General features: G+C 38.7%; 2 pseudogenes; both read left to right on the top strand.

Annotated features, from left to right (window-relative positions):
• LOC102875069 overlaps window positions 1-9,500 on the top strand; it is a 150,622-nt pseudogene extending 141,122 nt beyond the window's left edge.
• Window positions 9,501-14,069: 4,569 nt separating this feature from the next.
• On the top strand, window positions 14,070-19,186 carry LOC102874665 (annotated as a pseudogene).
• Window positions 19,187-23,125: the final 3,939 nt, after the last annotated feature.

Genomic DNA, 23,125 nt, shown 5'->3' with positions numbered 1-23,125 from the left:
TGCATGTGAAATCAATGACACTGTTCTGTAGTTTCCACACTCAGTTGGGTCACCTTTCTTTGGAATGGGAACAAATATAGATCTCTTCCACTCAGTTGGCCAAGTGGTTGTTCTCCAGATTTCTTGGCACAACTTGGTGAGCACATCCAGGGCAACATCTGTTATCTGAAATACTTCAATTGGTATATAATGATTAAATGATCAATTGAAGAAGATACAACTATAATTAATATGTACGCATCCAGTGACAGAAAGCTAAAATACATTAATCAAATATCAGCAGAATTAAAAAAGGAAGTAGACAACTCCACAATAATTGTTGTTAGGTGCCATGCTTAATGCCATGTCATTGTGACCCTGTGAAGAACAGATCTGAACTTACCATCTCCTGCATCATCCTCACGAGCTCTGGAATTCACAAGCCCATTGTAGCAGACATTGTGCCAGTTCATCTCATGGAGGGGCTTCTTCTCTTTCACCAACCCTCTATCTTCCCCACTGCTCATCTGACAGTTTGCTGTGCTGTGGTGACTTGCATATTGCTGTGAAAGCTATGCCACTGATATTTAAAATCTCAGTAGAGTTACCTATGGTGGACAAAGTTCAGTGGAACGTCCAGGCTAAGATAAACTAAGAAGCAATACTTCTTAAATGCAATTCTGAAATAACAGTCCTTTGAAAACCCAGTTGACAATGGTAGAACCATAATAGGAGACTTCAATGTATCACTGTCAATGAAGGATAGAAGGACTAGAAAGAAACTAACAAAGACACAAAAGAATCAATGCAGTTCAACAACTTGATCTCTTTGATTTTATACACACACATACATGAATAAATGTACATAAGTTGTTGTTGTTGTTGTTGTTGTTATGTACCATCAAGTCAAAACTAACTCATAGCTGACCCTCCAGCAGGATTATAAAGGAAGTAAATTGCACAAGATGAGATTGTCCGTCTTCTTCCTGAGAAGCAGTTGATGGCTTCAAACCACGTGCCTTTGAGTTGACAGTACAACTCCTTACCACTAGGACACCAGAGCTCCCTATATCTTATACACATTATTGTTTGTTGTTGTCGAGTTGAGCATGACTCATAGTGACCCTATGAATAAAAGACTTGAAGCCTTTCTATAACTACCTTCGTTTCTCAAAGTTCATAGAGTTTACTTATAATAGAAACACTCCACTTAACAAAAGAACCATATACAGTGCCACTGTTGTAGAATGGGACTGACATCAGAGTGGAGGTAAGACTGAGAAAAACTGGATAAATTATGTTTACTGCATTGAAACAGATGAGGGAGAGAACCGTTTAAAAGCAATATATGATAGGGTATTATGGTCATCACAGGAATTCAGAATTAAGGTTGCAGTGGAGTGTACTCGGAGCGAGGGGATTGTATACCAATGAAGAAGTTTATCTTCTGCTTTTTGAAGAGAGGAGCAAACGGGGGTGGGGATGGGGTTAGAGGGGAAAAGTGCAGCAATGAATGAATGGAAATACAAAAATCTCTGTAAATGTTCATTAAAATTAATAAAATATTCTTTTTTTAAAAAGAACCATATACATGTTCTTTCATGGCACATGAAGCAGTGTTCAGAACTGACTATAATAAATCCAGCACAAGGAAGAGTAAGGCAAGTACATAGAAACTGCTTAAAAGTGTCTGAGTAATTAAAGAAGCAAAAAAATGAAATTGAACACTTTCTTGGATCAAATGAGAATGAAAACACAACACACAAAAGCAGTGCTCAGAGAGCAGTTAACTTATAGCTAGGAATAAATGAACTCATTGACAAAAAAAGGGACTGAAAAAAGAAGGAAAATTAATACCTTAATGCACATCCCTGACAATTAGAAAAAGAGCAGCAAGTAAAACTTACCTACTCCAGAAGAAAGGAAACATTAAAAATTGTGGTAAAAAGAAATTAAATGGAAAAAAAAACCAGTACAAAGAATCAATAAGACTAGAAGTCAGTTCTTTGAAAAGATTTATAAAATCTATAAACCACTGGCAAATCAAACAAATGAAAAGAAAATGATGCAAATAACACAGATAAGAAATTAAATAAATGCTGCTATAACAGTAGAAATGGAAATAAAAAAATATAACAGAATGCTAAGAAGTATCACATATTCTCCAACAAACTGGAAAATTAGAGGAAAAGGACATATTTTTTTAAAAACTCACTATTTATCTAAGCTAGCACAAACAGAAGTGGAAAATTTTAACAGAGCCATTGTAAAAGAAGAAATTGAACTGATCACAAAAATACTTCCAACCAAAAAACAGAACAAAACATAAAACAACCCCGGCCCAGATGGCTTCATCAGTAAATTCTACTAAACATTCAGAAAAGAAATAACACTAATTCTACTCAGACTATTTCAGAATATTGAAAAACTCATTCTACGAAGCAAACATAATAAACTTGTTACCAAAGCGAGGCAAAAATGTAACTCAAAAAGAAAATTATTTTGTTTGACATCCCTCATGAACATAGAGGCAACAATTCTCAGTAAAATCCTAGCCAATGGAATCTAACATAATATTTTTAAAAAAGAATTAATCATGATCAAACAGAATTCACAACATGTGTCATCTACTATATCAACAGAACAGAAGGAAAGAACCACATGATCATATCAACCAATGCAGAAAGGGTGTTTAACAAAATGTGACACCTTTTCCTGATTTAAAAATTCAACACAATAGCAATAGAAGTGAAGTTCCTCCAAGTATACAAAATTGTCACCACTACTCTCAATGGAGAAGAATATTGCAAACAGAAATTAGAGTTGCCCTGTCAATATCATTCCTATTCAAAACTGTTTTGGAAGCCCAGACAACACAAAAAGGCAAGAAAAAGAAATAAAAGGCCTCCAAACTAGCAAAAAAAAAAAAAAAAAGAAAAAACTATATTTGTCGATTATATAATTCTGTGTGGAGAAAATCTTCAAAGGACTCAGCAAGAAAATGACTCGATCTAATTGATTTATCAAAATGTCAGTATTTTAAGGATTAATATAAAAAATTCAGTTGAATTCTTCTACAATAAAAAAAAGATTATTCTGAAAAGGAAAACAATACCATGCAAGAGTTGAAGTACTTTAGAATAAATCTAGCCAGACAGACAAAACAAACAAAAAACCCTATATAAAGAAAACCTTAAAACACTACTGTTGTTGTTGTTATGTGCCATCAAGTCGTTTGCGACTCATAGTGACCCTATGTACAAGAGCTCTAAACACCGTTGTATCCTGTGACAACCTCGCCATCTCAAACACACTCGTTACCACCACTCCACTCACAGAATTGATCCATCTCATAGAGGGTCTTCCCCCCCTGCGCCGTCCCTCCACTCTGCCAAACATGATGTCCCTCGCCAAGGACCAGTCCCTCCTTGCAACATGCCCAAAGTATGTCAGACGAAGCTTATTACATCTTCAAATATATATAAACCAATATATTACATATTAGGAAACAAAAGTAAAAGATACTGTACAGATTGAGAAAGAGTCTCAGCCACAATATATCTGGTAAGGAACTGATCTCTAAAGCTTATAAAGAACTCCAATACCTCAAAAACAAAAATGCAAACAATACAATTAGAAAATGGGTAGAGTTCATAAAAAGACATTTCACCAAAGAAGACATTCATATAAGTAGTGAAGAAATGTTTATAGCTGTTGTTGTTGCTGTTAGGAGTTGTTGAGTTAAGGATGACTCATAGCGACCCTATGAACAACAGATCTGAATCCTGCCCTATCCTATGTCCTTCTCATAATTTCTGACACAATTAAGCCCATTGCTGCAGGCATGTCAGTCCACCTCATTGTTGGTCTTCCTCTCTTTTGTTGACAGTCCTCTTTTCCACGGAATAGCCTCTCCTAGCAGCGTGCTCAAAGTATAGGAGATGAAGCTTTGCTGTCCTTCCCTCCAAGGAGCACTCTGGCTGCACCTTTTCCAAGACATGCCTGATTGTCTTTGTGCCAGTCCACAGGATATTTGGCACTCTTCTCCAGCATCACAACTCAAAGCAATTATAAAATAGACATCACTTCTGAAAAGTTCCGTTTGTGTGAGTTGAGTTCTGTGACAGAAACAGTGATAATAAGTAGAAGGATGTTTGGCCATGGTGTGTTTATACCTGTTTAAGTAGAAATAAATTATTACAAAACTGAGCCTTCTCAGAAAACAAAATAAAATTAAAACAGAGAAGAGTAGTAAGACCATTATTATAGAATGTGTATGAGGATCCAAGGTGGGGAGGCGGGAGCAGAGGGGTGAGGATAAGTGGGGAGTGGGGGTAGTTAATCATATGGTCACACAATTTGATAGGTAAAGGAAGGTATGGATAAAGGAAATGAGGAAAACTGGTGTGAAAAACAATGTATATGAACTTTGAAGAAATCAGCATAAAAAAATTAAAATTTAAAAAAAAAAACACCTAACACACAAGTCTAATAGAGAAACAAGCCTAGTAAAACTCAGCCAGCTTAGCATAAATATAGTCACTTTGGGCCTTTATGGGATATACCATGAACACATACACACATCAGGGCTTCTATGAAGGAGGTTTTACTTTGCTTGTGAAATGTATCTCCAAAAGCCTGTAGTTAAGTAGGAAAGTCACACCTCGGGATTTTGTTAATCACTCAATACACACCTTCCAACACTGGACCAGCTCTAAGCTTCAAGAAAGGAATGTCCCCTATCCTCCACACCCCCCCCCCCAAGAGGTCAGGAAAGACTTTGTAGCTAACTAAAGCTTTTAAATAATGCTTCTAAGAATATGCTTCTGGTACAGGAGCAGCAAGCATCAAAGCCTCAAAGGGCCAGAGCTCCAGCACTGGGTTCAGATAGGCCACCACTTTGCCTCTGGTTGGTGCATATGCTCAGCTGCTAATTAAAAGGCTGGTAGTTTGAGACAGGCTGCTCAGAAGCAAGCCATGGTACAATGTGCTTCCCAAAAAAGGCAGCCATTAAAAACCCTATGGAGGGTTAAAACTCCACCTGAGATCACTCTGAATGGGGATCAGCTTGAAAGCTGAAAAAAAAATTAACCCTGGAAGTGGGACACAGAGACCATGTTGTACTGAAAAGAGGACTCAACTAGGCTGTGCTGTGTGTAGCCATAATACTCTGGGAATGGCACCAGAATGCCACAAACCTGTGTTCCTACAGCCATTATCTAAAGGAATTAGGGAAGGTGACCTTTCTGATCTTATCCTTCTGAAAATCCACTCCAAGCTGTCTTTCAGGAGGCCCCCAGCTTTCTAGGGTTGTGTGTGTTGTTGCATAAGCTCAGTCACCTTTGATGACTTCTCAGAGTTTACTCCTTCTGGCATTCGGCTTTGCTGCTCGTCTCCTTCTGTGGTTCAGTGACTGCAGCAGAGACAGCGAGCCTGGTGCCAGCAGCCCCTTCCAGAAAGTACCGTCTTGCCTGACACTGGGGCTGCCTGCTGACCTCTCTCCACAGCTGCCCCCATCTTGCCGTCTTCTCTGGCAGCCCTCACAAGACTCACAGGTGTGGCCTGCCACCAGCTCTCCCCACAGCCTCTCAGACACCGCCTGAGGCATCAGCTGGCCCTGGTGCTTTGCCGTTGGGAATACTGGCACCAGCTCTTGCGAGAGCACTGAGCTGTGGGAGCCTGGGGCCTTCAGAGCAGCCTGCAGACAGAGCTCCCACAGTGTTGTGATCTCACCCCATTTCACAGATGGAGACCTGGAGCCACAGGGCCGCCTTGTCATCCAAGAAGAAACAAAGGCAAGGTGTTGGCCAGCGCAGGAATCAAAGCTCTCCCGCTCACTCCGGGAGTGATGCAAGCTTCCCCAGCCGTGCATCTTTTCATCTTCTGAAACTTTGTTGGATTTATAGATCGCCTCCATCTTGTCCCTTTGAACTCTGCAGGGCTCATAATCAGTCACGGGGCTGAACACCTGGAACTCTGTGGGGATTATCATTAGAAGGATGCGAGGCCAGGTGTGGTTTTGGACCAGAGACCTATTGGAATAGGGAGGATTTCTCACTTTCCAAGTTCACTCTGCTCAAGTTAAAACAATTAACCTCCTTTCCCCTTCAAACAACTGTGCTCTAGAGTTTTGTGCTAGCAATATCTAACCCAAAGACAGCACCCCAAGTGGACACCTCCGACCCTCTCAAAGCCTCTGAGGACGGAATGGGTCAGGCCTGTCTCACCACTTCCACGACTGCTTCATGCCTTCATGTCCCCCACTGATTTCACTCCCTCCTTCTAGGCCTTAAACACCAAGAAAAAGATTGTCACTAATGCTGGCCTTATAGCAAAAGTTAGCCACAGTGAGGCCTCCACATTGGGCACCATGCCTACTTTTCCAGAGTTTGCCAGGCTTACTAGCAGAGAGGTGAAAGTAGTGACTGGGCAAGGTTGCCCCCACAGCTTGGGGTCTTAACTATCTTAACTGCTTTAGCTGTCTCATCTCTTCTCTCACACTCTAGAGCTTCCCAGTACACACGCACATGCCCACACACAAGCACACACCCTCAAAACTCATGACATCAGTTCTTTTCAGGAGAGAACATATCATCTCCTAACGTAATAACTTAGCTCCCATGTTGAACACTTCTTCCAGTCTGGGCCTTGTTCCAACTAGATTCAAAAAGTCTTTGCCTTTTGACTTAGGATAAGTGTTTCTTTCTTTTTGCTTGCAGCAAGTAAAAAACAGATGGAGGCTAGTTCCTTTTAAAAAAGCTATCTCAATGGTTTAATTAGACATTGTAATAAAATAAACTAGTTACATTGTTGTTAGGTGCTGTCCAGTCAAGTACAACCCATAGCAACCCGGTAAACAACAGATCTGAACTGTGTCCTATCCTGTGCCATCCTCACAGTTCCTGACACATTAGAGCCCACTGCAGCAGTCACAGTATCAAACCACCTGGTCGAGGGTCTTCCTCTCCTTCACTGAACCTCTACCTTTTTGAGCATCATGTTTATATCTAAGGATAGCTCCCCTCCTGGCAACATGATTGAAGTATGTGAGGTGAAGCATTTTCACCTTTGCCTCCATAGAGCACTTTGGCTGTACCCTCTCCAAGATGTTTTTGTTCTTTTGGCAGTCCATGAGATGTAAAGTGTTCTTCTCCAATACCACAATTCAAAGGCTTAAATTCTCCTGTCATCCTTATTCATTGTCAAGCTCTCAGATGCATAGCAAGTGATTGGAAAGACTATGGCCTAAATCAGACACACCTTAGTCCTTCAATTGACATCATTGCTCCTGAATAATTTGGAGAGGTCCCTAACTGCAGACTTTCTCAGTGCAATATGTCTTCTGATATTCTGACTGCTGATACCAAGAGTGTTAATTGTGAATTCAAGTAAGATGAAGTTGTTGACAGTTTCAATCTTCTGTCCATCTAGCATGATGCTGTCTTTAAGTTCAGTGGTAAGAGTCTTTGTTTTCTTGAAATTGAGATGCAATCCATATTGAAGGCTTCATTTTTTTATCTTATGCAACAAGTGCTCCAAATCCTTCTCACTTTCAGCAAGCAAGGTTGTGTCATCTGAATAATGCAGGTTATTGATGAGTTTCCCTCCAATCCTGATAGTACATTCCTCTTCATAGAATCCAGCTTCTCAAATTATTTGCTCAGCATACAGGTTGAATAGGTATGGAGAAAGAATACAACCCTAACACATTCCCTTCCTAATTTTAAACCATGAAGTATTTCCTTATACTGTTCACACAACATCCTCCTGGTCTTGGTATAATTTCACATCAATACTATTAAGTGCTCTGGGATTCCCATTCTTTTCAATGTCAGCCACAACTTGTCATGATCCACACAATCAAATGACTTTGCATAGTCAGTAAAGCACAAATAAAATACTTCTGATATTCTTTACTTTCAGCCAGGATCCATCTGACATCAGCAGTGATATCCCTGGTGCCACAGTCTCTTCTAAATCCTGCTTGAACTCCTGACAGTGTCCTATCTATGTACCGCTCTAGTCGTTTTTTAATGATCTTCAGCAATATGTGATATTAACAATAATGTTCAATAGTTTTCACACTTTGCTGGATCACTTTCCTTGGAAATGGGAACAAATATGGACCTCTCGCAATCCACTGGCCAGACAGCTGTCCTCCAAATTTCCTGGCATAGACTGGTGAGTGCATCCAAGGCTACATCTGTTAATTGAAACAAGTCCATTGGTATCCCATCAATTCCTGAGGCCTTATTTTTGTCAATACTTTCAATGCAACTTCTACTTCCTCCTTAATTACCATTGGCTTTTGTTCATATGGTACTTGCTGAAATTTTTCAGTGTCGATCAATTCTTTCTGGTACAGTCACTCTGTGTATTCCCTCCATCTTTTAATGCTTTCTGGGTCATTCAATATATTGCCCAGACCATCTTTCAATATTGTAACTTGAGGCTTAAATTTGTTTTTCAGTTCTCTCAGCTTGAGAAATGCAGAGCAAGTTCTTCCTTTTTTATTCTCCAATTCCAGCTCTCTGCACTTTCCATTAAAACATTTTTCTTTGTCCTCTCAAGCTGCCCTTGAAATCTTCTGTTCAGCTCTTTGTTTTGTTTTGGTTTTTTAGGGAAGGTTTCTTTTTTTTTTTCCTTTTTTTAAATAATACTAGTTTGTTTACTTCAGCATGGTTTCCCTTTGTTTTAGCTTTTTAATGCTATAGTACAATTTTTTAATCTCTTCTGACATTAATTTTGGTCTTCCTCTTCTCTATTATCTTTTGCTTTCTTCATGGATGATATATCATCCCATAACTCATCAGGTTTTCAACCATTGGTGTTCAATGCTTCAAACTATTCTTAAGGCCACCGTCACGGCAGCCAACTAGAAGGATCCCTTGGGCTCTTTCGTGGCTTATGAGAGTAACAGCTCATGCTTATCTGCTGAGGAGGACACCAGTGAGCCAGAGGAGATGAATTACAGAATGCCAGACCCAGCGAAGCCTACAGGCATCTGTGGAAACAAGGTGGAAAAACAGCTGCTGCGACCTGATGAGCTGTTCTGGAATGTGACTCGCCCAGCCTTTCTCTATAATCCTCTTAAAAAGCAGATAGATTAGGAGAGAGAGGCACGTCGCACAGGATGCTTGAGGAGTTTCTCCCCTACTTCTACCCATTGACCTCTAAGACAGTGTCTGCTGTAGCCTCCAGAAGGGGTCAGCCTTGGCGTACCATCTCTGAGACTGAATTCTTCTTTGCCTCCAAAAGAATTCAAAGTATGGAAGTCAAGTAATGTAACACCTCTGGAGATCTACACTACTGAGAAGAAACCACCCCCACCAGAGCTGGATATGGAGATAAAATGGTCAAACATCTATAAGGACAATGGTTATGATGCCCACCACAATGCTGAAAAAGTCAGGCTTCTGCCAGAGGGGGAGGAGACAGTGGAATCAGGTAATGAAAAAGAAGAACATACATCAAAAAGTTGCAGGATGGAATCAAGAGACGCAACAAAGAAAAAAAAATAGAAAACAGCAAGTGGTAAGAAATTCTGAACTGTGAAGCTTATTGAAATGAGTCTTTGGACAGATTAAATTGATACTATAAATTATTATGTCACACTAGTTCCATGAAAGTACCTGTGTAAACAAGTATTGTTCTAGAAACTTTCCACTGAAGAATTCTGTTTGTTTTAATTTAAAACTGTATATATTTAAAATTTAAATGCTGGCTTGTAATTGTGAAAATAACACATGTAAGCATTCTTGCTATCATAAATATGCTTTGAGAGTTTTGTCATGTATTGACATGCCAATGTTATATGAACCTTTTATAAAGGAATATATTTTTAAAGTAAATGTAATGTACTGTGAAATTGTAAAGTGCTTTTCAATAGTAACATTAACAAAACTGAAAAAGGAAATAGACAACACTACTATAATAATTGGAGACTTCAATTAACCACTCTCAAGAAAAGATAGAACTACCAGAAAGAAACTCAATAAAGATGCAGGAGAATTAAACCACACAATAAATCAACTCAATCTCATAGATATTTATAAGCTAATGCACCTAAAAAAAGCACAGTATACCTTCTTCTCCAATGTGCATGGAACATTCTCTAGACAGATCACATTGTAGGTCACAAAGCAAGCATCAATAAATCCAAAAGCATAGAGATAATCCAAAGTATGTTCTCAGACCACAATGTTTAGAAATTAATAACATGAGGATGAAGGAGGAAAAAAACCATATATTTGGAAGCTGAAAGACCTTGCTTGAACATGAGTGGGGTGCAAAAAGAAATAAAAATGGAAATTAAAAGTTTCTTGAAACAAATTACAATGAAAACACAACTTACCAAAACCTCTGCGAAACAGTCAAAGCAGAAATCAGAAGTCAATTTATAGCAATAAACAAACACATGAAAAGGCAGGGGAAAATTTACCATTGACTCTCTAACCCAACATCTCCCACAAACTGAAGAAGAACAGCAAGAAAACCCAAAACCCTCTAAAAAATGGAAATTCTAAAAATTAGGGTGGAAATAAATGAAATAGAAAACAGAAAAACAGTTGAAACCATCAACAAAACCAGGAGTTGGTTCTTCAAAAAGGTTAATAAAATTGACAAATCACTAGCAAAACTAACAAGGGAAAAGACACAAGAATCCAAATTAGAGATAAAATGGGCAATGTCACAACAAAATGAACTAAAACAAAAAGGTTAACAACGAATATTATGAAAAACTATACTCCAACAAATATGAAAACCTAGAGGAAATGGACAATTACTTGGAAATTCACAATCTACCTAAACTGACACACACCAAAATTGAATCCCTGAAAGACCCATTACAAAATAAGAAATTGAGGGAGCTCTGGTGACCTAGTGACAGGAAACTGCACTGCAATCCCAGAGGTGCGTGGCTCAAATCCACCAGATGCTCTGCTGGAGAAGGAGGGACAATGTACCAGTCAGATCCAATTTGGTGGTACATGCACAAAGAAATAGCACAATTTTTTTTTTTAAAAAAAAATAAGACATTGAAAATGTAATAAAACAACTTCCAGCCATAAAGGGCCCTGGACCAGATGGTTTTACAAGTGAATTTTCTCAAACTTTCAGTGAAGAACTGTCACTAATTCTACATAAACTATTTCAGAAAATAGAAAAAGATTAAATTCTCCCAGACTCATTCTGTGAAACAAACATATCCTTGATACCAAAGCCAGGAAAGCACACCACCAAAATAGAAAACTATAGGCCAATATCTCTTATGAACATAGATGCAAAAATCCTGAATAAAATCCTGGCCAATAGAATCCAACGATTCATCAAAAAAATAATTCACCCTGACCAAATGAGATTCATAACAGGTATGCAAGGATGTTTCAACATAAGAAGAACAATTAATGTAATTCATCATATAAGCAAAGAAAAGAACAAGAACCACATGATCCTATCAATTGATGCAGAAAAGGCCTTTGACATAATCCAGCACTCCTTCTTGATTAAAACACTCTGCAAAATAGGATTAGAGGGGAATTTCTTCAACATAGTAAAAAGGATACACAAAAACTAGAGAGCCAACATTATTCTCAATGGTGAGAGATTAAAGGCATTTGCTTTAAGAACAGGAACTAGGCAAGAATGCCCACTATCACCTCTCTTATTCAATATTGTATTGGAAGTCTTAGAGATAGCAATAAGACAGGAGAAGGAAATAAGAAGTATCCAAACTGGCAAACAGGAGGTAAAATTAACTCTCTATGCAGATGATATGATAGTATACTTAGAAAACCTTAAAGACTCAGCAAGAAAACTACTAGATATAGCTGGCCAATTCAGTAAAGTGGCAGGATACAAGATCAGCATACAAAAATCAGTTGGATTTCTCTACAGTGACCAAGAGAATGCAGAGCTGAAGCTACGAAAAACAAAACCGTTCACAACAGCTAATCACAATACTAAATACTTGGGAGTAAATCTAACTAGAAGCACAAAGGATCTATTCAACAGAAATTACAAAACATTACTACAAGAAACAAAAAGAGACCTGGAGAAATGGAAGAATATTCCTTGCTCTTGAATAGGAAGACTCAATTTTGTGAAAATGGCAATACTACCAAAGACAATTTACATGTTCAATGCAAACCCAATACAAATACCAATCCCATTCTTCAACAAGATGGAAGAAGCAATCTCCAGTTTCATTTGGAATGGGAAGAGGTCCCAAATAAGCAAAGCACTCCTGAAAAAGAGAAACAAGGTAGGAGACATCTCACTTCCTGATTTCAAATCCTACTACACTGTCATGATAGTCCAGACAGCATGGTACTGGTAGCAATGACAGACACATAGATCAATGGAATAGAATAGAGAACCCAGAAATCAGCCCATCTACCTATGGACAACTGATTTTTGATAAGGAGATGAAATCAGTTAAGTAGGGAAATGACAGCCTTTTTAACAAATTGTGTTGGCAAAATTAGAAAGGTAACTGCAGAAAACTCAAGCAAGATCCACACCTCACTTCATACACAAAAACCAACTCAAAATGGATCATGGACCTAGGACTAAAACCAAGGACTATAAACTTCATTTAAAAAAAGCTTGGAAGAACTCTAAAAGTCCTAATCAACAACATAAACAGTCTCCCAAGCATCCTGAAAAATCTACAACCAATAGAAGATAAAGTAGATTAATGGGACCTTCTAAGAATCAAATTCCTATGCACATCCAAAAACTTCTCCACCCGGATGAAAAAGGAAGCCACAGACTGGGAAAAAATATTTGGTAATGACATGTCAGATAGGGGACTTATATCTAAAATCTATAAAATACTTGAGCACCACAACAAGATAAAGGTAAACAACCCAATAGAAAAATGGACACAGGATATGAACAGACACTTCACCAAAGAAGACATTCAGATGGCACACAAACACATGAAGAAATGTTTAAAATTCCTAGCTCTAAGAGAGAAGCAAATCAAAACAACTATGATATATCATCTCACCCCAGACAGAATAGCAAAATTTAACAGAACAGCAAGCAAAAAATGCTGGTGAGGTTGTGGACAAACTGGAACCCTTATCCACTGTTGGTGGGAGTGTAAAATGGTGCAACCACTGTGGAAGGCAGTATGGCGCATTCTCAAAAAGTTGCAAATAGAAATACCATTTGACCCAACAATTCCACTACTGGGAATATACCCCAAAGAAACGGCATGCCCATGTTTATTGCAGCTTTTTTCACAATAGCAAAGAGTTGGAAACAACCAAGTGCCCATCAACAAACGAATAGATAAAGAAGGTGTGGTATACTCACACAATGGAATATTATGCTGCATTGAAAAACAAAGAAATGATGAAATATTATACAAAATGGCTGACATTATGCTGGAGGACATTATACTGATTGAAATATCTCAGTCAAAAAAGGAAAAATACTGCATAATGCCACTGTTGTAAAATGGGACTGACATCGGGGGTTCGAGGGAGACTGAGAAAGATGGGATAAATTATTCATACTGCATCAAAACAGATGAGAGAGAAAACTGTTTAAAAGGTATACATGTTTAGGTATTGTTGTCATGACAAGAGTCCAGAACGAAGGCTGCATAGTGGAGTGGACTTGGGGGGAGAGATTCTATAACAGTGAAAGAATTTTCCTTTACTTCAAAGAGAAGAGCGAACTAGGGGGTGGGAAGGGTGGGCAGAGAGAAAAGTGCAGCAATGACGGAATGGAAATCCAAAGTCTCTGTAAACGTTCATTAAAATCAATTTAGAATAAAAAAGGAGGGGATAGAAAAAATTAATAATAAGAAAAAAATTTAAAAAGAATTGGCAAAATTTAAAAAGTTAATTGAAGGGAGGAAGAGAGTAAACTTGTGCAACAATGAATGAATGAAAATCTAACTTTTCTGTAAACTTTCATTAAAATCATAATTAAAATTCAAAATTTTATTTAAATATCATATCTTGGTTCTTGTAGACTTATTTTAATTTTCTTGAACCTCAATTTAAACTTGCACATGAGTTATTGGTAGTCTGAACCACAGTATGATTCTGCGTGCTCTATGAACTATTGCAATGGATTGCAGACCCAGGAGAGCAGTTAAGATTGGTGTTGGAATTAATGAAAAGAGGTGCGAAAGTGTGAGGGACATGTCTGACCTCACTCTCACAGCATAATTGGTTTTGTGCTGTAGAGGAGGATGAGAGGGTCAGTTCCTCTTGTGGAGTTAATAGAGGTCAGATACGGCTGTCCTCATGCCTCCTCTGCTCTTTTTACAAACTCTAATGCACACCTTTCTTGATTTTAAACCATGCTGTATTCCTACAAGAGCTTCTTGTCTAGGTTTCACATGAACACAAGTGTAGAAATTATTGAACAATAATCACTAATATCACACAAAAGCAAGTTCCTGATGAAGATTATAAAAAACAAATTATAAAAGTGCATTGACAGGGGAGAGGGTTGGGAGGGGAGAAAAGTGCAACAATGAATGAATGGAAATCCAAAGTCTCTGTAAATTTTCATTGAAATTAATAATAAATTTTAAAAAAAGAATATTTTTTTTAAAGTGCATTGACAGAGAACTGCCAGAAATGCAAGCTGGGTTTAGAAGAGCCAATGATACTAGAAACTTCATAGACAATGTCATGTTAGTCAACAAAGCCATATCTCTCCATAATTATACTGAATATGAATAGACTAAATGCATGAATCAATATTAAAAAAAAGAAAAGCAAAATTAATAAGAATACATCACCCACCTATATGATGTGAACAAGAGACATATCTTATACACAAAGACAAAGATAAATTAAAAATCAAAGCGTTGGGAGCAAAATATATCAAGTAAATAGCAATCAAAAAGAGCAAGAGTGGCAATCTCTGCTTCTGATAAAATAGACTTCAAGGCAAAACCACCAAAAGAAACAAGAAAGGGCACTGTACAACAATCAAATGATCAAATGAATAAGAAGACATAACTATAATTAATACCTATACATCTAGTGACAGAGCCACAAGATACACAAGTCAAACTTTAATATATTTTAAAAGACAAATAGATAACTCCACAATGGTAGTAGAAGACTTCAATATATCACTTTTGATGAAGGAATGGCTAGAAAGAAACTCAACAAAGACACAGAAGAACTAAACAATTAATCAACTAGATATTATAGACATAAAGTATGCTACACCCAAAAATAACATGATAAACATTCTTCTTCAGTGGTCGTGGGACATTTTTCTGAATAAACTATATCTTGTTGTTTTTGTTGTTATATGCTGTTGAGTTGCCTGCGACTCATAGCGACCCTATGTACAACAGCCCTAAACTCTGCCCTATCCTGTGCCAATCTCACCATTTCCAACACACCTACCCTCATTACCCCAGTCACTGAATCAATCCATCTCATCGAGGGTCTTCCTCTCCTGCACTGTCCCTTCACCATCCCAAGCATGATATCCCTCTCCAAGGACTGGTCCTCCCTTGCAACATGTCCAAACTATGTCAGACGAAGCTTCGGAATCCTTGCCTCTAAGGAGCAGCCCGGCTTCATTAAATAAATCTCAAAATACATACATACATACATACATACATACATACATACATACATACATACATACTAAAACAATAAAATGCATCTTCTCAGATCATGATGCACTAAAATTAGAAATCCAACCGGGGGTGGGGGGCGAACCAAGTACATAGAAACTAAGTAACACCCTGCTTGAACACTTGTTGTTTTGTGCAAGTTGCCTGTGACTCGTAGTGACCCTATGTACAACAGCTCTGAATCCTGCTCTATCTTGTGCCAAAATTGCCATCTGTGACACACCTACTCCCATTACCCTAGTTGCTGAGCTAGTCCATTTCATCGAGGCTCTTCCTCTTTTGTGCTGTCCCTCTACCTTCCCAAGCATGATGTCCCTCTCCAAGGACTTGCAACATGCCTAAAATATGTTTACGACAAGGGGTCAATTTTTAACAATAAATACACACATTTAAAAAAAAAAAAGAAGAAAGGGAAAATGAACACCTTAATCCAACATCTCTGATAATTGGAAAAGAACAATAAACAAAGCCTACAGTCTCCCAAAGGAAATGATGTTGTTGTTAAATGCCATCTAGTCGTAGGCAACTCAGAGACGTTATGAACTCAAGACCTGAACACTTGTATAACTTTCTTCATTTCTCCCAATTCATAGGGCTTCCCGAGGCAAGCTATTTCAAAGTGGATGCCACTCCTGCTTCCAAGTTTGTTTTAATTGGGGAGCTCCACCAAACACTGTCCACCATGAATAATCATTATCACATTTGTCACATCAGTGTCACAGTGTTCAGCATCACAGAACTCATGATTTACCTCTGTATAGCAAATGGACAGGCTAGTGCTATGCCACTTAGAAGAAGGTTTGACCAAAAACAATTAAAACCAGGCCTGAGGGCCACCATCACTTTCTGTCCATTAGGTCAACTGAGCTCTCTCTATGCCAAAGGAAATAAGAGTAAAACTAAATGAAAAAGAAAACAAAAAAACAATTGAAAGCATTAAACAAGATATTGAAAGAATTAATAAAATAGAAAAAACCCTGGTAAATACTATAAAGAGGGTTGGGGGAAGAGGATGCAAATAACATGAATAAAGAATTATATGGGTGACGTCACAAAAGAACCAACTGGAATATAAAGGAGAAGAATAATAATCAACCAGCTACTGTGTGAGAGAAGAATGGGCAATCTCCAGTGCAATTGACTGACTCTGAAAACTAGCTGGCAGGTCAGCCATGGGCCAGTTCCACCTCAATGGCACACAAAAACAACAGTGAAGAACTATACTCCAACAAATCCAAAAATCCAGAAGGAATGGCCAAATTTTAGTCGTTCACCGCCTCCCTAAATTAACAGACAGAAGTTGAAGATTTGAACACCAAAGAAGGAATCGAACAGGTAATAAAAACACTCCTAACAACACAAAGTCCTGGCCCTAACAGCTTCACAAGTGAATTCTACCAAACATTCAGAGAAACCTAACACAAATTCTATGCAAACTATTTCAAAATATAAGAAAAGATGGAATGCTACCCAATTCATTCTATGAAGCAAATCTGATACCAAAGCCAAGCTAAAAATTCAGTTAAAAAGAAAATTATGGACTAGATTCCTCGTATGCATAGAATAAAAAATTCCTAAGAAAATTCTAGCCAGCAGAATCCAAGATCAAATCAAAAGATTATTCATCATGATCAAGCAGGATTCATAGGATTCATACTAGGTATGCAATGATGGCTTGTTGTTGTTGTTGCTATTGTTGTTATGTGCCATCGAGTCCCCCACGACTCATAGCGACCCTATGTACAACAGTCCTAAACCCTGCCCTATCCTGTGCCAATCTTATTGTCTCTGACACTCCCATCTCCATTACCCAAGTAACTGAACCAATCCATCTCATCGATGGTCTCCCTCTCTTTCTACATTCCTCCACCGTTCCAAGCATGATGTCCCTCTCCAAGGACTGATCCCACCTTGCAACATGTCCAAAGTATGTCAGACACATCTTCAGAATCCTTGCTTCATTCTGTGCAATCTACCACATCAGTAAAAGAAAGGAAATGAACCACATAACTCTCTCAATTGGTGTAGAAAAGGCAAAACTGACAAAATTCACTACTGTTTCCTGATAAAAACATTCAACAAATTAGAAGCATATGTACAAAACCAACAGTCCACATTCCTCTCAATGGAAATTCTCTTTCAAACAAGAACCAGACAAGATCAATACTTTTATTTAATGTCCAAGACTTTCATTCTTTTTCCAACCCATGGGATATTCAGCAGTCCATAGTATATTCAACACTCTTCTCCAATACCACAACTCAAAGGCATCAGCTCTTCTTTTGCATCCTTATTTGCTGTCTAGCTTTCAGATGTATACATATTATTGAAAAAAACTATGTTCTGAATGAGGTGCACCCTAGTCTTTAAATTTATATAATTGCTTCTTAATGTTTTGGAAAGGTTCTTCACAGCAAATTTTCCCAGTGCAATATATTTAGATTTCTTGTCCTTGGAGAAGGACTTCATGTTCAGAAGGGTGGAGGGACAGTGCAGGAGAGGAAGACTCTGGATAAGACGTATTGATAGAGTAACTGGGGCAATGGGAGTTGGTCTGTAGGAATCAGTGAGACTGGCTCAGGCCAGGGCAAGCATCAGAGCTTCTGTACATAGGGTTGCTATGGGTCGCAGGTGACTTGACAGCACATAACAACAACAGTATCAAGAGTGTTGATTGTGGAGAGATTCTTTCTGCTGTCTTCTTGATAACTGATCCATTCTATAATCTCTGCATCTTTCCTCCTACTGTAGAACGAAGACTCAGGGCTTTTGTAGAAATGAATACAACTTGACTGGACTGTGTAATCGGTCATCCTGTCCCTTGGCAAGCAGTCAGTATGCCACTATCAAAGAGGAGAAAGGACAGTGCTTCCTGTATATGAAGGTCATAGAATGAGCAACTTTCCCAAGACGTCTCTGGGAAAGGGTCAGGCTCAATAAAAACTATGAGAAAGCGTTGGAGCGAATAGATGAAAATCTGATTTACTGGCCATGTTTCATTCGACACAAGTGCAAGCAGAGATTCACCAAGATCACTCAGTATCTAATTCGAATACGAAAACTTACACTAAATCGACAGAAGAAACTTGTTCCTTTGAATAGAAGTTAGAAAGGAGGAAAAAAAGAAGAGAGAAAAAGGCATTAATAGCTGCTCAGTTGGACAATGCCATTGAAAAGGAATTACTGGAAAGACTGAAGCAAGATACGTATGGCGACATCTACAACTTCCCCATTCATGCTTTCGACAACGCCCTGGAACAGCAGGAGGCAGAGAGTGACTCTTCAGAGGCTGAGGAAAAAGATGAAGATGATGAAGATGAAGGACAAAGAGAATTTGTGGAAGATGATGAGGTGGATGAAAGTGACATAAGTGACATTGAGGATATGGATAAACTGGATGCCAGTAGTGATGAAGATCAGGAAGAGAAATCTTCCAGTGAGGAAGAGGAGAAGGCCTTTAATGCTAAACACAAAGGCAAAACACCTCTGAAAGGACCTCCACTGAGAAAACGAGCCTATGTAGAAATTGAGTATGAACAGGAAACAGAGCCCACAGCTAAAGCCAAAACCACGTGATTTCTAAACAAGATCAAGCATTTTTAATTTTCATTTGGTATCTTAAACCCATGTCCAGTCTTTGCTTTTTCATACTATTTTAACACTATTTATGCCACTTTTGAGGGGCAAGAAATCTGGAAAGGAAGTATAAAGGAATGCCTTAAAAAAAAAGAGAGAGAGAGAGAGTTGATTGTGGATTCAAGTAAAATGAAATTGTTGACAACTTCAATTTTTCTCTATCTATCATGATATTGTCTTTTGACCTAATGGTGAAAATTTGTTTATGTATTCTTGATGTTGATATGCAATCCATAGCCTTGATTTTTGGCTGCATGTCCTCCTCACATTCAGCAAAGAAAGCTGTGCCATTCTGCATATGACAGGTTGTTGATTAAGTCTTCCTCCCATCCGGATGGCCATGTTCTCTTCATAAAGTCCAGAATCTGGGATTATTTATCCTGCTTACAGATTGAACAGGTTTGGAGAAAGAATACAATCCTGATGTACATTTTTCTTTATTTCAAGGCATGCAGTGTTCCCTTGATCTGGTCAGACAACAGCTTCTTGGTTTAAGTACAGGTTTCATATAAGCACAATTAAGTGTTCTGGAATTTTCATTCTTCCCAGTGTTAGCTATAGTTTGTTATGATCCACACAGTTAAATGCCTTTGCATAATCAATAAAATGCAAATAGACATTCTTCTGGTATTCTCTGCTTTCAGTCAAGAATTCATCTGATGTCAGCAATGATAACCTTGGTGTGACAGCCTCTTCTTAATCCAGCTTGAACTTCTGGCAGTTCCCTGTTAATGAACCATTCTAATCCTTTTTGGATGATCTTCAGCAATCTTCTGTTTGCACGTGATATTAATTATATTATTCAACAATTTACACTTCCTGTTGGATCATCCTTTTTTGGGAATGGGAACAAATATGGATCTTTTCCAGTCAGTTGGCCAGGTCTTCCAAATTTCCTGGCACCTAACAGCAATTCAATATTACATTGGAAGTCCTAGCCAGACCAGTAGGTCAAGAAAAGGGGGAGAAAGGATCCAGCTTGGGAAAGAGGAAATAAAACTATATCCTTTTGCAGATGATGTGATTCTATACATAGAAAATCCCTAGGATGCAGCAGGAAAATGGCTGGACCCAATTGATCAATTCAGCAGAGTGACTGGGTTCAAGATCAACTTTCAAAAGTCATTGGATTCCTGTACAGTAACAAAGGTAGCTCCAAGAAGGAAATAATAAAAACATTATTAGCCATTTATAATAGTCATCCAACAGGGAACTGCTTAGGGATTTATCTAAGCAGAGATACAAAAGAAACACTCCTATAAGAATCTCAAAGAAACCAACATAACTGGAAAAATACACAAATGCTCACATTTTGGAAGATTGAACATTATGAAAGTGCCAATACTATCAAAAGCAATCTATAGATACAATGCCATCTTGATCCAAATCCCATTATCATTTTCAAAGAGATGGGAAATAACCTCCAAAAAGGAAAGAGACCCCAGACAAGCAAAAACTACTGAAGAAGGGGAAAAAAGTAGAATACCTTATACATTCTGATCTCAAGATCTACTACACAAACCACAGTATTCAAAATAACTTAGTCTTGGTACAGGTAGATAGGACAATGGAATAAAATTAAGAATCCAAAAATAGATCCATCCACCTATGAACTGACCTTTGACAATGAAATTACATTAAGGAAGGAGAAGACAAGCTCTTTACCAAATGGTGCTAACTAAGCTGGATATCTATTAATATTTGAAGAAAAATAAAATGGGACTAACTCAGGATGAATCAAGGACCAAGACATAAAATTTAAGACTACAAAGATCATAGGAAATTTCTGGTATCTTCAGGTCAGAGGTTCTGAAATGTCATTTGTCTAGGTCACCGTCTCAGTAGGAGCACTATTCACAACTGAGAAAACCAGTTCAAAAAGGTCCAGTGGGACTTGTCCAAGGTCACTCTGTTCCATCACAGATGGTATGGTTCACCCAATATGTAGCCAACCCAATTGGCTAGACTGTTAAAATCTAGCATTCAGGAAGCATCCCTTCTCACAGGATTCCACCTCCTTCTAGGACACCTCATCTTCCTCCTACCTCATTGCTTCAAAGAAATTCATCACAATCAAGCTTCACCTCACAACAGCTAAGTGAGAATTGTCCTGGGTGTGGAGCCAAGGCCTGGAAGGGGTTTAAACCTCCTCAGATGATTTTAATTCACGGCTAATATTGAGCCTGATGGTGGAATTAACCCACTGTTAGGCAGTGAGGAGAACACCACATCTAGAAAATTGTGGTGACACTTTTGTAGTCATTTAACAAAGTCAGGACCAGAATGCAGGTTTCTGAATCCAGGCTGTCCTCAGCTGCCCCTGTGCTCAGCTCCTCACTGAATCCAAAACCCTTGGGCAATTGTCTGCTTGACACTCAAATGCAGTACTCTCTGTCCAAAGAATACGAATAACATTATCTCTCAATATTCTGATTCAAAACCCATGCTCTCCCCTCAGCCCTGAAGCCAATGTCCAGTCCTTTCTCTCATGTTCACATTTCACACCTCCCATCTCTCCTGGAGGCCAGCTTGGCCCTGTCAGCTGTCCTGTTTCCTTTCAGTCAATTTCTCACCCACCCACTACAAGCAGGTAGGTGCCCACATTTATACCTCTCTAGCATTCTGACTTAAACTCTATCCTCTAAATCTCTGTAGTCAGGGCGGGTAAGCAGCTCCTTACAGGCACCTGGCCCTATCAGGAACCAGGTATACTTTGTCCTTCATGACGCCCATTCTGAGTTAGGCTTTACGTGATGACTTCAACTTCAAGTAGTTTCGATTACAAGCAAACATTCAAGGTTAGGGCATAAGGAAGGTTTATCTGATGTCCTTGTTAATGCCAGTCTCTGCCAAGAAGCAAGATGAATGTTGCAAACAGGCCTTTATCAGAAATTCTAAGAGCAAAAAAGAAAAATCTAGAATTGAATGGTTTCCGAAAGAAGGTAAAAGCTCTTACTCTGCTTTTGTACTGACAGCACCCATCGTTTCACCCATCTTTTCAGGTGTCCTTTCCCTCTCTTCTTTCTTTTTCACTTTTTTTTTACATGGCTCACTTTCCACTAGCTATGCCTCTGTCTTATTACCTTAATAAATCTTTTCTACTTGTTTTTCTAAAAAAATAAAAGGAAGTTAACGGTGGGTTAAAAATGGATGGAGATTGCCCAACCATCTCTTGTAGAACTGCTGGTAGATAAACCACCCGAGAAGCACTGCCTTTGGCTTATCAGCACAACTCCACCAGGGCTTCCTAAGAAGAGGCAGCACTTAACATCCCATGGACTGGCAAAAGAACAAACAGACGGGTCTTGAGAAAAAATGCAGCTCGAGTGCTCACTGGAGGCAGGGATACCAAAACTCCATCTCTCATACTTTGGGTGTGTAGCTAAGAGAAATTATTCCTTAGACAGAAACATCATGCTTGGAAAAGTGGAGGGTCAGGGAAGGAGAGATAGACCCTCAATGAGATGGACTGATAGTGTCTGCAGCAATGGGCTCAAGTGTGTCAGAAATGTTGAGGAAGGCACAGGATAGGACAGGGTTCAGGTCCGTTGTTCATAGGGTCTCTATGAGTCATACTTAATGACACCTAACAACAACAACAGCAAACGTATATGATGACCCTCAATCATCTTTCAGTGTGCTGTACCAGTGGGGGCTTGGATGCTGCTGTGATGCTTGGTGCTTCATATACCAGTATAGTCACCTATGATGGGCAGGTTTCACTACAGCTTCTAGATTAAGATAAAAGATAAATGCACCAACAACCAGAGCCAAAGAAGAAGAAATAGATGATTTCTACCAACTTTTACAGTCGGAGATAGATCAAACATGCAATCAAGATGCATTGATAATAATGGGTGACTGGAATGCAAAAGTTGG

Source organism: Elephantulus edwardii, unplaced genomic scaffold (genome assembly GCF_000299155.1).
Source record: "Elephantulus edwardii isolate Elephantulus edwardi_28Jun2011 unplaced genomic scaffold, EleEdw1.0 scaffold00219, whole genome shotgun sequence".
NCBI lineage: Eukaryota > Metazoa > Chordata > Mammalia > Macroscelidea > Macroscelididae > Elephantulus > Elephantulus edwardii.
The sequence above is the reverse complement of the archived record's forward strand: the minus strand, read 5'-3'. Positions and strand labels throughout refer to the sequence as shown.